This window comes from Camelus bactrianus, chromosome 13 (assembly GCF_048773025.1).
Source record: "Camelus bactrianus isolate YW-2024 breed Bactrian camel chromosome 13, ASM4877302v1, whole genome shotgun sequence".
NCBI lineage: Eukaryota > Metazoa > Chordata > Mammalia > Artiodactyla > Camelidae > Camelus > Camelus bactrianus.
In genome coordinates, this window is record NC_133551.1 from 16,944,227 (window position 1) to 16,956,942 (window position 12,716).

Genomic DNA, 12,716 nt, shown 5'->3' on the forward strand with positions numbered 1-12,716 from the left:
AGCAAAAGCCCCAGCTGCAAAAAAAAAAGGCCGAGGTTCTTCAAAGCCCAACAAGCTGTTGACTCAGACCTTTGCAAAGTCGAGAGCGTGTGTTCTCTGGTAAGGCCAGGGGTCTTGTAATTGACCAGGCAGGGAAACTTAAAATCTCTAATTTGAGGGATAACTGCAACGTGTGTATTCTTTGCAAGACGCCCTTAGAGGGACGAGCTTCAGTAAACCTTCGAATGATTTTTCCATTTGTCTGTCATTTGAAAATGTAAAGATAGACTCCAACGCATATCATGTTTGGGGAGAAAGTACCAGAAGCTTCCGGAACTCAAACTTATTCTGCTAGGGCTGATTCTAAACGTTTTGTATTAAGTGTTCTGTGAAACACTAACAAGATAAACCTTTAGAACTTGTGAGAGTTGAAGACAGCTGATAAATGAAGATGAGTTATTAACTTTGTATTAACGTCCTTCTCAGTGCTTTCCATGTGACTATTTTTGGAATCAACATGAACTTTTTATTTAAAGCACAAACATTTCTCAATGAGTGAAGTTAGAAATGCATGCTCATGTGAAACTGAAGATGGAAATGAGAAAATGGGAACTATCGTTGATAATTGAAAAAAAAAATTCTTTGGTTATTTGAATCCAATAGCATACTTTGGGGCATACTTAGCAAAGTTACGCCAATGATGCCAAGAAATATAATTGAGCTTAAGGTATGTGCTGGACCTCAGAATTCCTGCATTCTTCCTAGTTTCCTGTTTTCATTGGTTGTCTGCTCTTAACTGGTCTAGGTTGAAAACTTGCCTGTCTTTCAGATCGGTGCACGCAGTCACACTAGTGTCTTGCAAGAGCCAAGAAAGATTAATCTTGCCGTTTTCATGCGATTGGTATGGCCCAGGGTTAGAAGAGAGCACCGAGTTCTGTAAGTATTCTCCTGTCTCAGAAAGGGGGTGTTAGTGCTTCACATTATGTTTAATTTTTATTACTATTGTTTTAAATTATTATCATCTTTTCAATTATGAGAATAATAATAAGCTCATAGGCAGTCAAACCAAAGTCACTTTTTGAACCTTATGTAGATAACTTTATTGCTTGGGAAGACAGGACTCTAAGTTAGAGAACTTGTTTCAAAGGTGATAAACTGACAGGAGAGAAGGGAAGGGCTTCACATTAACGATCTAGTTGGACTCAGCACGCTGCTCATTTGAACAGGGGAATTGCCTTTTGAGCTTAAGGAAAGTAGAAAAAGTTAGAACAAGTTTTAGGAATTTCTTATCTCTGTGATAGGTATATTTTAGAATAGGCTGTTGTTATATTTACATTTAAATCCTTAGGTCTTTCTTTTCCAAGTATCTAAGATTTCCTTAAAGGTTTTTTTCAACTTTATGGAATTTGGATGTTGGTGAAGTATGTACAAAGACTGGCATATACCTACATCTTAGCCAAAATGAAGTGTCTATATTAGGCTACATAAATAGATTTCATTATTCCTCGTCATCCATTTATAGCCCATAATTGGATGAAAAATGGATCTTCTCGGATTGTTTTCAATACTTAGAGCTGTCAGAGCTCGGTAACTGTCCCATGGTTAATAATAAAGGGATACCCCTCACAAATGGAATGCTGCTGACTTTATTTCCCCAAGCAAATCAAGTAAATCCCTCTGGCAGGAAACCCAGTATGAGATATCGTGTGCTAAACTGAAATTCATATAAAACATTACATATTTACAACTTCCTCTTTCATTCTGCAAACTTTATTTTAGTCCTCGTAGATATTATTTTCTGCATTTTTAGCAGTAGTAGGCTAAATATATTATTGGAGAAATATGTTAGAAAAGTAGAGAGGACAAGGTTTAGGGCTATTAAGTTATATTAACAGCTTTCTCTAGCTTTATTTAAAAAATTGATGCAATAAATGTCATTTTAAATATTTTATCATACACTTAATCTGGTAGAGTAGGGTTTTGACAATTTATTCTTGAACATAATGTTTCTTAATGAGGTTTTCATACATGAAATTCATTAGTATTTAGGACAAAGAAAAATAAGTGAATTTGTATTCCTGTATTGTCATGTTCATGACTTGTTGGTATACCAAAGTAAATAAATGCAGTGCTTACACCTATAGATTAATTCTATATATATTATAAAAATGTGAATTGTTCAATTTTCCCAAGTTTATTTTTTAGCATCATATATTCTAATTATAAATGTATCTAAAAGATCATCCTTCATGTGAGGTACTAGTTTATAATGAATTTCAACCTCTTTGTTTTGAACATTCCCAGATAATCTAAAGAGATTGATTGATTCATTTGTTCATGTATTCAGAGATGTATATCACATGCCTAATATGTGCCAGGTACTAATTTCCCTTCTGGAAGTACAATGGCGAAGAGGCACAGCCCCAGAGAATGATGGAAAGGCACGTGAAAAATTTAGCTAATGCCTAAATTAAGGGACTACACCCTGTAGGGTTGGAATGCTCTCCTGAGTGTGAATATAAACCAAATTAATGGTCAATACATGATGCTCTATGTATGGACCCCAAAGCCAGAATACATGGGTCTAGGAACCAAGAAGTTGATAACTGGCCCCTTTGGGATGACTCCAAGTCACTCACTTGTGGAACTGAGGTTTCCCATGCTCACAGTTCAGGTTCTCCTGGATTAGGTGTCTGGTTTCCACAGAGGCAGGAGGGCAGTTCACTAGGGGACATAGTGTTTCACAACCTTTAAACTATGACTACTGCTTGGTCATTCTGGGCTTCTCATGCATGTGGCCCAAAGACACAGAAGGAAGTCAGCTTGGTGGTGGGGATAACTGAACCTGACTACCAGGAGCAGCCATGATTGCTGCTGCATGATGGTACCCAGAGGAGCATGTTTAGAACACGGGGCTTCAGGGAAGCTTTCCTGGTGATGACAGAGAGTGAGCAGGGCACTGTAATTATAGGTCATCCCACCAGACAGTTGAGTTTAGACCGATCGGAGCGGTGAGTGAGATTGGGGGAAACACTGAATGGGGATGGGTGGGGACAAAGAGGGTTAATATCGTTTACGGCTTAGAGACCAGGTGCCACAGCAGGGACTCGAGTTTTTTCCAATGACTGTTTCTTATTGAATCTACTGTAGAAATTGCTGCTGGCCACTAGCTCGAAGGCTCTGTGAAAGGTCTCAGAGATGCCAGATGTCGGCTCTATCAGAAATCACCCATGTCCCAACACACATGCTCTCATCCAACATTTTTGTGGGTGTAACCAGCCAACTCCTAGTCCCAAGTTTTGCCCCAGGGCTGTTTTGTGTGGGACACTCGTAGACTAAATAAACACACTCCATGTGGTTATTGAACAATGGGAGACAAGAGCCTATGGCTCAGGTAATGGCATATCTGAAGTGTATTATACCAGGTTCCCAAGAAAGTCCCTAACGGTGCTGAGCGCTAGCTACTCACATTGGTCACCAACCTAATAATGTGCTGCTACGCTAGCTTTCCTTCCTTTCCCATTTCACTCTTCTCATTTTCCCACTTCTGTTTCTTGCCCTTACTTCCAAAAATAAATTACCCTACATGCAAGCTCTTGTCTCAGGCTCTTTTTTTTTTTTTTTTGGAGGGGGGTGGGAGGTGATATAGAAAATGATGGTGAGAAGAGTTTTAAAGCAAAGCAAAGCAGGGAATGGAGTATTGAAGTATCAAGAAGGAGAGAGGAGTTGATGACATGTGAGGAGAGATGTAAGGAAAAAGACTAAACCATGTGAATGTTCAATGGAAGAACACTGAAGGCAGATGGAACTGCATGTGCAAAGGCCCTGTGGAAGCTTGCCTGACACATTTGAGTAGCAGCAGGGTGGCCAGTGTGGCTGGAGCAGAATGAACGAGGGAGAGAGGAGTAGGAAGTAAGTTTATAGAGGCAGTTGGGTCAGATGGAACAGAGGCTTTTAGTGTCTGTGTCAACGTATTTAGCAACTCTGGGCTCTCATTTGTAAATGGGGTTGATGTTACTGACCTCCCATGGTCTTGGCAAGTATTCAAGAAAATGTGGTGTTTAGAAGGAATAAGTTTGTTATCTGTCTATCTAATATAGCCACATTTCACTTTTAATTCACTCATTCTCTTCCATCTCCCATCTCTTCAAGCACAGCACTCACTGGTACACAGTCTACTGTGGACTCTGGCCATATGGGCATCAGGAGAAAGGCAATGGAGAGCTGAGAGCCTTCAGGGCATGGGACTCTCACACCCACATATGCCACATCATACCATTTGCCTCCTTTTTTCATCCTGCATCTCCCTTCAGTTTCTCCCGTCTCTGGTGCTCTGTCATCTATTAACCTAAAACTAAAAACATTGTACTGCAAGGAAAACTTACATCCTGGTCACTTAGAAGGGCGTGCCCTTAACAATGTACTTTCTTTAAGAAAGCTTATAAAACGTGTGGGGACCTTGACCCTATCACATATTATTAGTAGAAGGAAGGCCCTTACTTTGTTGAATCTTATTTTATGTTATTCTTTTCATTCAGGCTACAAGGAAGATGTGAGTCACTCTTATTAGGAAAAAAAAGCAAGTAAAGCTGAGTAAGCTGGGTCTCACTGGGACATGTGTAAATTATTTGGTATTTCCTAGAGCAACTGGCTTCATAAGCTGCTATGAAGCTACCTCCTGTCCCCTACTTTTGGCTACCCAAACCACTGTTCACTTTGTATCTGGTGACTTCACTTCTGCTCAGTACTGTGACATTTACTGCTTAGAGACTATATGGGATCCACTCCTAATTTATTTGCCAGGTAATGTTTAATTTTACAGAGTTGGAAAAATTCATATGATTGTGACTTGGAAGAGAGCCATATCTTGTCATCTTTTTCTGCACATTTTTTTTTCCAGTCACTTTTTAGCAAGGTAGTTTGGGCCCCTCATTCTTTCCTTCAGCAAGTATCTGAGTGTGGTGTCAGATACTGAGGGTATAATCACATACAAAACTTGAGCTGTCGTGGAACTTAGAGTCTTGGGGATGGGGAACTGAAAAGTAGCTGTGACAAAGGAGAAGTGTAGGGGTCGGAGGAGCCAGTAACAGAGGGGTTGGCTGGCATGGGCAGTTCTGTGAGTCTCTGTTGTGTTGTTCCTCATTTAGCCACTTCTCCTGACACTAAAAGTCTGCTGTCAATAATTGAAAGAAGTTAGAGACTCCAGCTGGAAGAAGATGCAGCTTGCCTTGTGAAACAAGACAACGTGCCCATGGGGAACCTACAGAGAAAGTTCATTGGAGGACTTCTGTAAAGGCAAAGCCCAGGGGCCCCTTAAAGCTGGCTTCTCAGAGACTCCACTTGGGTTCTGAATTACGTTGTTAGGTTCAATCTAGAATTAAACTAACAGGATAAGTGCGAAATTATTCTATTCTCCTTTTCCCTCCTATCCTTCTGGGTTCCCACTAAAACCAAAATGAGATGAAATAAAAACAGTCTCTTAAGTAAAATTGGCCTCCTGTTTGGTGGTACTGATATGACTCCAGTATTGATGCATAAAATTACAGGCAATAAATAAGTCAAAATTACAAAATTTTTTTTGTGGCCTATATATTATAAAGTTCAGACCTCCCCAAATCATACCTGGGGAGGAATTCCAAAAATGAGAGCTTCAGCATGAGAGAAAATAAACCACTAACAAAGAAAAAGCAAATCATTACTAGGAATTTAAAAACTGGAGAATTTTTATAGTGTCAAGCATTAAAAACTATACCTGAATACCCCAAAGCAAGGAAATATATATATATATGTGTGTGTGTGTGTGTGTGTGTGTGTATGTATCTGCTTATTTGATTGATGTTATATATATGTAACACTATAAAAAGATAAAAGGAATTTGAGAATAGATTTTTGGAATCTCAACAGAACTGGGACAAACTTTTGAATGCTCATGACACTATTCTAAATAAAGAGGAGATTTCACTATCATTTCTTTAATGTTTTAACCAATGATTTCACAATTCAGAGACTAGATTCTAAAGTAGATTTTTTTTGTTTAAATACATTTAAATATATTTGCTGATATGCTAAAATTCCATGCTATTTGGGAATGAATAAATGATTTGTTTTAGAAATAAATGCATGCCTTTTCATCACCCTTAATTTCTTTAATTACTTTCTTTATCTGGCTTCTAGGATATTGCACTTTCTCAGATTATTTCCTTTTTACATGAACACTTTTTCTCAGTTCCATCTGTTGGATTCTCTTTATCTCCTTGAACTCTAAATAATGAGTGCCCAAGAGCTCAGTCTTCAGACTTCTTCTCTTCTCTGTTGGCACTCATGACCTCAGTCCCAAGACTTAAGATGTCTCTAGTGAGGACACACCTGACCTCCAGACTCCTATGTGCAACGGGTTACACAGACCTCCTCCGAAAGGTCTAATAGCCAAGCTCCTGACCCGCTGGCCCCTACCAAACCTGCTTCTCCTGAATTTTTCTCCCTTTAGTTAATGGAAACACTATTCTTCCATTTGTTCAGGTTAAAAATGTATAATCATTTTCAATTTTCTCTCACATTTTTAAAAATTTTAATTTGCCAACAATTCCTGTCTACTCCAACTTCTAAGCTAATCCAGAATCTAACTTCTTCATTTTTCCTCCACTGATAATATAAGCCTGCATTAACTCTTCTGTAGATTATTTCAGAAGTCTCTTAGCTAGTATCTTTGCTTACATTCTTACTACCAACTGTCTATTCTCCAAGGAGCTTGGGTGCTCATTTCTAAGTCATGAGGCAGATTACATCACTCTTCTGCTTAAAATCTTACAATGGCTTCCCATCTGAATCAGGGTCAAAGCCATTCGATGGACACGCCCACCTGCCTCACACACACACCGCCGACCATCACCATCTCTCTGCCCTTAGTTGCAGCTCTTCCTTCCCCGCACACCCCCCCTCAGCCACAGTGACCCCTCCCCTGTTCCATAAACACTCCAGGGAGGCTCTCGTCTTGGCTCTTTGCACGTGTTTTTCACTCTGCCCAGAACATTCTCTGCAGGCAATCAGCTACGTGGCTCGCTTTCTCACCCCTTCAGGACCCTGACTCACATGCCATGTTCTCAGAGAGGCTCTTCCTGGTCTCTCCCTTTTGTCCGTTTATTTCTCTTCACAATTCGTATATCAACCAATATACCACATGCTGTAATCTGTCTTCCTACTACAGTGGAAACTCCACTGGGGCACATTCTTGCTCAGTTTGGGTCATATTTCTCCGTAGTGGAAGCATGATTTTAGAGAAAAGTTACTAATATTGCACACACTAAGAAGCATGCGTGTTATACATTCAGTAACTGGGATGAGGCATGTAAACACAGTGAGGACTCCGTGTGGACTTGGCTTTGAAACAAGTCATCAAATGACATGACTCAAGGTCGAGAATTCTGCTAAGATAAAGTTGTTAAAGATCTTAAAGGTATAAAGTTTAAATACTCATAAAACATTCACAAAAAATGATTCTTCTGAAAATATCAAGTTAAAAATGTCGGCTACTTAAGTTAACGTGATTATCAGCAGAATGCAACGTGTTAATAAGTCATCAAAACTATCCAAGAATGGTGAAAGAAAATTGCAGAGTCGAATCTGTCTTAAAAGGAGTGGGTAGCTGACTTCGGTGGAATTTCCATAAGCCACAGTACAAGACAATTTCTCACGACCATTAAAAAAAAAAAAAATATCTCTGCAAGTCCCAAGGGACTCCAAATCGAAGCAGGCCAGACTTCATGGCATCCATGCAAAATCAGGTATGACAATTCATTAAAAGTGTATTTTGGGGAGAACTGATGATTCTCTTAAATTTGGGAATGCAAAACAACAACAACAGAAAGATGAAATCCTAACATCGTGTTTAACTGGCTGACATCCTTTCTGCTTTTTTTTTTAATAAAAAAAGAATTTCCAGTGCCACAATACCCATAATACCCATTCACTGTCAAACATAAGAATGGTGTGTATGAATTGGAAATAAGTGGAGATGCCGATATGAATCTCACGGAGTTGTGCACATTTACAAATTCTCATGGCCTTGCATTTTGCATTCCTGGTCATGACAACTTCTGAAATTTAGGGTTGTTTGCTTACAATTTAGGAATATAGTGTTTTATTTTTCCTGATACTAATGGGACTTATTAGCGACGGCATCGTCTTATTGCAAACACAAACATTTCTTGATAAATTTGCAGCTTGATGTTTTGGCGGAAGGAAATGCCATTTAAAGGACAGAGGCTGCGAACTGAAATATGATGCAGAGAAATAGCAGCAAGGTAATTATTGAAAATGAAACTCACCCCACTGCTAGTTTAAACAGCATTACTGAACCAATCAAGATTGCAATTTGAGGGCTAATTTCACCGGCTAATGAGTACGTCACTCAAGCTAGCAAGGTTTTAAATTCAGATTTTGTGTGTTTTACAAACTTAAACACGGAGGCAGAGCCGTGGCTGCTTTCCCCTGCCCCTCTCTGTGTCCTTAACTCAGGTAAAAGCTTCGTTATGCAGGCCAGCTGCCGCCTGAAGTATTTAACTCTTCTCTGCTAGACAAAGTCAAATTGCCATGGAGTAATAATTGCTCAGAAATTGCACTACAGGCAGCTCTGTCCATACAGTGTGGCATCAGACAAATATTTCAAAGGGAGTATTGAAACTTAGAGAAGTACGAACGATCTTGGCTGGGACGTGTTAGGATTTTAACTTCCATCAAAGGAAACAGGACCTGCTTAAAAACAATCATCTCCACACACATGGCAACCCGAAGTGAGACCTGCATAATCACAGACCGCGCCTGTCAAGTCAGCGCACGGCGCCCCTCAAAGCAGGGATGCACACTCGGCTCCCAAGGCAGCGCATCTGGAAGACTGGTGGCACAGGACCAGAAGTCGCTTTGCCTTGTTTGAAAGGAAAGAGCAACAAACCTGAGAAAAAGAACACAAAATCCCATGTGATCTTGATTCTTGGAAACACCTATTTTCTTAGTAAATGGAAAGCATGGAGGAGGGCCTGTTGGATTATTTACTCCTGGCTGGGCATGTGTGTCAGAATGGAAGGGCTTTTTTATGTGTGTGTGTGCTGGCATACAGGGTTGGAATAAGCCAGAAAAAGAGCAACACAGATATTCCATTGTTTGCATCTGTGGACGGAGACAAAGGCGCTAGAATGCTGGAGAAGCACTTTCGTGGACATGCTGGTGAGGCGCACCAAATGCCATCTTCCCCGTCTCCTCAGCTTGCTTTCATCTGTCCGGAGCTGAAACAAAAGATAACTTGAAAAGCACACGCACACATAATAATAGAAAGGTGGCGTGCCAAGGCAGAGTTATAACCAAGCAGAGCATTCTTGTAACACTTAAAAAGACGAGAACCTACTCGGAGCCCCCTCATCGCCACGCGTACACCCTCAATTAAAACAATGCCCCTGATAGTAGGCAGTATAATCTGCATTTTATTTCACTCATGAGCAAAATAACAAGTTACTCAGGCCTGCGGCACTCATGAGTGATATGGGGCGTGTAATATCCTTTCCACTGAGTTTCCTATTATTAAGCTTGAAATAAGGAGTTCAGAATTAACTGTGACAATGATTTTATCTAGTGTAGGCATCACCATTAGCTTTTGCAGTTTACTGCTAATAAAACTTTAAATTTGCTATTACTTCTAATAACCTTCTTGCCACCTTAGCTGTAGAAATTAGACAAAGAACCCTGCTGACATGTGGCTAGTGACATTTTCTAGAAGTGTGGAAAACTCCGATGACAACAGTGAGTGTTATTTACCAAAGTATAATAAAGCCAGGCCCCGCTGGCCTTCGGCAGCCTAATTCAAAGCACCTGTTCCCAGCGCTTGAGAAGGGCTAGAAAAGAACAAAGCATACGATTTTGGTTTCTGTTGTTGTTCCAGGCATCAGTTTTCTTTCCTAGCAAACCAGTAGATGCCAAAGCAGGAAAAGTAACTTGTGACAAGGCCGACACGAGTGAAATGAAATAGTCAAACAGGTCATCGTCTGGTTAATTCAGAAACCCAGATGTATTCACCTGAAGCATTAAAAAGTGATGCACTGATGGACACATCTGTGGGCTTGATCACTTTCTAGCAAACCTCTAGCCTCATTTAGCTCAACCTCTGTGATGCTGGATATTACGCTTCCCTGATAATTAGGGTTACGAATGCTCCCATGTCTTCATATTGTCAGCAGAAAGGATATCTATTTGGACATTCTGACTTTGGTCATAGCTCAGATCTATCTGGGAAACCAGCAAAATTCCCGTGAATAAACAAGGTATAAATAAGACCATGGATTGAGGCATATAGAACATAGAGATGAGTCTTAGAAAACACTTTTAAAGCATTTGCTTTAATTACAGAGAAAAGAGTTAGTCAGTCACCCGACTTGTATTTGGAAATCTGTGTTACCACCAATCCGGTTCTGCCTGGCATGTCAGTTCCTTCCCTCGCACATTTCCATCTCAGGGCGTATTGTGATCTTGGAAAGCTCACTGTTGACTCTCACCAGGCGGTGTGGTTATATGATGAGAAAAATCTGCATCCCAGAAAACTGGGGAAGCAAAGTGAAGCTTGCTGGTCAGTTAAAAACATGTCTTTGGCAGTGATTCCTTTCTCTTCTGTCTCCTTCTCATTCCAAATTAAGACATTTCTTTATTAGGAAATGTTACGCAGAGAGAGAAGACATCCCATTGAGGCTGTTCTCCTTGGCAGCAGGAGAGGGGTCAGCTCCTCTCGCCACGCTCTGTGCAAGACGGGCTGTAAGTGGCCCTAGAGCAGCTATCCAGCTCTTGAGATCCCCTGAGCTGTGAGTGAGTTGTTTACCATTGGAGGAACAAGCCCCAACCATTCTCAGCCTTTCCAAAGCTGCTAACGGCTGCAGTAGATGGTGGTACTTAGTTCCCAGAGTAACTGCAGGGTTAGCTTTCTCCCCCTCAAGGGCTATAATCACATCATGAGCGGATGTTGGGCTGCACCCATTTCTCCTTCCTCTTAATCCTTAGTCTCTCTTAGTCCAACGTTCACTGAAGATGTGGATGATCTGATACTACTTTGCTTTTTGGTGCCAGCCTTTTTGAACAGCATGAGGGGATGTACAGGTACCGACAGTAGGTCCAACAGAGAATCTCCAAACAGGGCATGTGGGAGATGACTTGGAGGGCAAGTTCTGAAAGAAGCCCTTGGACCTGGAGAGTAATCAGTACTCTCTTGTTATGACTTTCCTGGTGACCCAGGAAGTTTTCCTTACGGCCTCTGTGAAGGTTTCCAATTCCCCTCAGCTCTAGGAAATGCTATCTCGGCGTTCTGAGCCAGGAAGGAATAGGATCCTCCCTTCAGGGAGCCAGGACTTCATTCGCTGTGAATGTGAACCATTCTTCTCACATCTGGGATTCATCTGTTCAACCACAAAATGTCGGCTAAGAAAGAAAAGAATTTAGTAGAGAAAGTGATATTCAAGGCCAGCCCATTCTGGGTTGGCTGAAAATTTGGTTACAAGAGATAGGAAATAACTGAGAATCAGGTGAAAACTACTGATGGCTGAACAGTGAAAGAGGAAGCATGTTGCTCCCAACCCTCATTGCTCACCCCTCAACTTATGTTCTATTTCTGCTTATTACAGAGCCCCATTCCACGCTCCTGCCTTCCATCCCAGTACCTTGCCTCTGAAAATTCCATTTTACCCCTCTTAGTTACAGACGTGAGGCTTGGGGAAGAAGGAGGGAAGAGGATGTCCTGGGTCACAGCCAGGGAAATCTGCTTCTGATACGCCCCGAGTTAGGGATGATTGCAAATTCCCAAAGTATCCTTGTTAGAGAATTGTGTTTAGACTCCAAACGGAGTCATTAGAAATTAAATTGTCCCTAGATGTGATATTACTCATATGAAATAATGCATTTCGAGGTTCCAAAATACCCCCTTTCAACAGATCTTTGGAAAATGCAATTGATTCTTAAGTTGTTTTGGTTCTAACCTCTAGAGATTTCCTTGGATTTTATGACCTTTTGACAGGTATAAAGTAATCCACGTTTGTTGAGTTCTTCTTCTTTCTTATTATTTAACTGGTAAAAACTTTTCTAAACTCATTATTTGTCCCATAAAACAGCACTGAAATTGTACGTGCTTATCCCCAAATTGCTTTCTACTCTCACAGCTACTATCCACTTGAATTATTCATTTCAATTGCTGAACCACAAAAAATAGGTCTCTTTTGTTGTGTACAAACAGCGTTCAATCTGCTAATTAGGGCTAATTAGAGGGCAAATGAACTTTACGCTCCCTGTGCTTTTTCTCTTTAGACTGATGGCGTTTTACAGACTAACAGCATGAGCAGCTTTCCTGAGCCTCATACTACACGTTTCATCATGTCACTGCTGCTATGCATTTTCTTGGCAGCATTGGTGTATAGAAACTCCAGGGGAGCAACTGAGCTCGTTACACAGCGCTAACAGAGACTAGTTTACGGTGACTGGATAGAGCCTGACTGGTTCTAAAGAAACGCTCCAGTGTGAGGAGGGAGAAAGAGTCATGGTCAGGTGATCCCTTAGAATTCACTTCTTCTCTCTGTTATTTAGAGATATTTTTCTCCCCAAAAGTAATGGCACCAGATTTTCCTGTTACGCTGCTCCATGTTATTTTTCTAACATTTTTATTGATTTATAATAATTTTCCAATGTTGTGTCAAATTCCAGTGTAGAGCGCAATTTTT

The 12,716-nt window shown here is 40.7% G+C and overlaps 1 long non-coding RNA gene across 1 annotated transcript; it reads left to right on the forward strand.

Moving 5' to 3' along the window:
- Positions 1 to 581: 581 nt before the first annotated feature.
- On the forward strand, positions 582 to 5,461 carry LOC141579694 (uncharacterized). The gene is made up of 3 exons (XR_012511550.1): positions 582 to 706; positions 809 to 915; positions 5,127 to 5,461. It is a non-coding gene; the product is annotated as an uncharacterized LOC141579694 (long non-coding RNA).
- The last annotated feature ends 7,255 nt before the right edge of the window (positions 5,462 to 12,716 follow it).